We start from the raw sequence: 3697 nt of genomic DNA, 5'->3' as shown, positions 1-3697 counted from the left end.
AAAAAAAAAAAACAGAGGGAATAGAAGCAAATGCTGTTGAAATGCATGGAGGGGATTGTAATCATTGCAATGAAATGAAATACGATAGGATGAATGTAAACTGATGTTCTCCCATGTAAGCTATCACTCAATTCACAATAAAAAAAAACTTTTTAAAAAGACCACTGTGAATGTGAATTGACTCAAAGGAAACAGGTTTATCTTTCTTAAATTCAAGTTCTTGGCACCTCCTCTTGAATGCTAGGGTCCGTTGGTATAGCAATTTGGTGTATCCCCAGATGAATTGTTCAAAAACTTTAAAAAAAAAAAAAAAAAAAGCACAGTTCTGTGCCATTCTCATATTCCTTGTTACACTTGAGCCCATTGCTGCTGCCACTATGCCAGTCCATCTTGTTGGGAGTCTTCCTGTTTTTCACAGACCCTCCACTTCTCCAAGGACTGATCTCTTCTAATACTATGTCCCATATGAGTGATGAAGTCTCACCCTTCTGGTTTATAAGGAGCATTCTGACTATGCTTCTTCCAACACAGATTTGTTTGTTCTTCTAAAAGTCCATGGTACTTTTAATATTCTCCTCCAACATCATAACTCAAATGCATCACTTCTACCATTTTCCTTATTCCCTGTCTAACTCACATGCATATGAAGATATTGAAAATACCATGGCTTGGATAGGGTGTACCTTAGTCTACAAATTGACATATTTTCTGGTGAACACTTTAAAGAGATCTTGTACAACAGATTTGCCTAATGCAATACATCGTTTGATTTCTTGACTGCTGCTTCCATGAGTGTTGATAGTGGATCCAAGCAAAATGAAATCTTTGACAACTTCATGACGTTATTTATTATTACAGTGTTGAGGATTTTTGTTTTCTTTACATTGAGATGCAATCCATACTGAATGCTATGGTCTTTGATCTTCATCAGTATGTATTTTAAGTCCTCTTTGTTTCCAGGAAGCAAGGTTTCATCATCTGCATATAACAGGTTGTTAATGAGTCTTCCTCCATTCCCAATGCCACATCTTCTTTATATAATCCAGCTTCTCAAATTATTTACTCAGCATACAGATTGAATACGTATGGTGAAAGTATACAACCCTGACATACGCCTTTCCAGATTTTAAAGCATTCAATGATTTCTTGTTCTGTTCAAACAACTACCTCCTGGTCTCTGTACAGGTTCCTCATTAAGTGATCCAGAATACGCATTCTCCACAATGTTATCCATAGCATGCCATGACACATATCCAAAGCCTTTGCATAGGTAATAAAGCAAAGGTATACATATTTCCGGTATGCTCTACTTTCACACAAGATGCATCTGATATCTTCAATTATATCCCTCATTCCTCATCCTCATGTGAATCCAGCTTAAACCTCAGGCAGTTCCATGTCAATGTCTTATTGTAGCCATTTTTTAATTATCATGAGCAAAAATTTACTTGTATGTGATATTAAAGATATTGTTCGATGGTTTCCACATTCCTTTGGGTTATCTGTCTTTGAAACGGGCACAAATGTGGATTGATTTCTAATCAATTGGACAGGTAGCTATCTTCCAAATTTCTTGGCATAGATGAGTGAGTACCTCCAGTGTTGTACCAGTTTGTTGAAAGATTTCCATGTGTATTCCATCAATTCCCAGAACTTTGTTCTTTGACAATGTCTTCAGTACACCTTGGATTTCTTCTGTCAGTACTTTTGCCTCTTGATCATATATTACTTCAAATGGACACCATCCATTTATTTTGGTACAATGACTCTGTGTATTCCTTCCATCTCCTTTTGATGCTTTCTGTGTCATTAAATAGTTTGCCCATAGAATCTTTCAATATTTCAAGTCAAGGCTTGAATTTTTTCTTCAATTCTTTCAGCTTCAGAAACGCTGAGTGTGTTCTTCCCTTTTGGTTTTCTAGCTCCAGGTCTTTGCACATTCCGTTATAATACTTTTCTTCTCAAGATGCACTTTGAAATGTTCTGTTCCATTCTTTTATGTCCTCATTTCTTCCATTTGTTTTAGCATCTCTCCACAGGAGAGCAAGTTTTAGAGTCTCTTCTGACATCCATTTTCCTTCATTCTTGTCTTCTTCATGACCTTTTGCTTTCTTCCTAGCATTGGTGGTTGTGTTCCAACTCTGTATAGAGTTTCTGAGGCTGTAAATCTTTAAGGGTGCAGAAAGCTTCATCTTTCTCCCACAAAGTGACTGGGAGACTCGAACTGCTGACCTTGCAGTTAACAACCCAGCTCATAATCTACAATGCTACCAGGTCTCCTAGCTATTGTTGTTGTTGTTGTTAAGTGTCATTGAGTCGATTCCAACCCACAGTGACCCTGTATAGGGTTTCCGAGGAGAAGCTGGTGAGCTTGAACCGCCGAGCTTGCAGTTCAAATGGCTTTGCAGTCTGGCGCATTAACCCACAGCACCACACCAGGATTCCAAATCAAAACCACAATAAGATACCACTTTATTTTGCTAAGATGGCTAAGATTATAAAACAAAATAAAAACAGAAAATAACAAATGTGGGTGAAGTTCTGGAAAATCAGAACCCTCATCAATTGCTGGAAGGGATACAAGTAGTACAGCTGCTATGAAGAATAGTCAAACTCTTTGAAGAAAAAGTTAAGAGTTATTATATTACCCAGAAATTCTATGGTTAGCTATATATCCAAGAGACTTGAAAGCAGCAAAACAACCAAATGCATGCACACCAAGGTTCGTTACAGCACTATTCACAATTGTCAAAGGTGGAAACAACTCAAATGTCCATAAACAGATGACGAATAAACAAAACGTGATCTATACTCCATACAAGGAAACATTACTCAGCCACATAGAGAAATGAAGTCATGAAAGATGCTACAGCATGCATGAACATGAGTGAAGTAAATCAATCACAAAAGAATAAATATAGTGTGATCTCACCTAAATGAAATGCCTAGGATAGGCCAATGCATAAAGATCAGAGTTTAATAGTGGTTACTAGGGGTGGGAAGGAGCCCTGGTAGCACAGAGGGTTACATGTTGTTGGTAAGTGCCGTTGAGTCGGTTCCTACCCATAGCAAACCTGTATAGGGTTTCTGAGGCTATAAATCTTTACAGGAGTAGAAAGCCTCATCTTTCTCCCACGGAGCCACTGGTAGTTTCGAACTGCTGACCTTAAGGTTCACAGCCCGATTCGTAACCACTACGCTATCAGAGCTCCTTAGAGGGTTACATATTGGGCTGTTAACTGCAAGGTCAACAGTTTGAATCTCCCAGCCGCTCTGCAGGGGAAAGATGAGGCTTTCTGTTCTTGTAAGGATTTACAGTCTCGGAAATCCTACACAGGGTCGCTGTAATTCTTGTAAGGATTTACAGTCTCAGAAATCCTACACAGGGTCGATGTAACTCGGAACTGACTGGACAGCACTCCACCACCACCACAGCAGGGGAAGAAGGGAGGAGCAGAGAAGGAAACACTGTTTAGGAAGTTTCTGTTTATGGTGTTAAGTGCACAGCATGATTGATGTAGTTGGCCTCGCTGAACTGTACATGTGAAAAAATGTTGAATTGGCAAATATTGTGTTAGCATATTTTTACAAGTTTTTTAAGAGAGCTGGTAGTTTCTAAAGAGGAAAGAGTAGAGTTGTTCTTGTGCCCTCCCACAGGTAGCCAGTACCTCCCTCCTCTAGTTTTCTGGTGCCTTCA

The sequence above is a fragment of the Chrysochloris asiatica genome, unplaced genomic scaffold, assembly GCF_000296735.1.
Source record: "Chrysochloris asiatica unplaced genomic scaffold, ChrAsi1.0 scaffold00064, whole genome shotgun sequence".
NCBI classification, from domain to species: Eukaryota; Metazoa; Chordata; class Mammalia; order Afrosoricida; family Chrysochloridae; genus Chrysochloris; species Chrysochloris asiatica.
The sequence above is the reverse complement of the archived record's forward strand: the minus strand, read 5'-3'. Positions refer to the sequence as shown.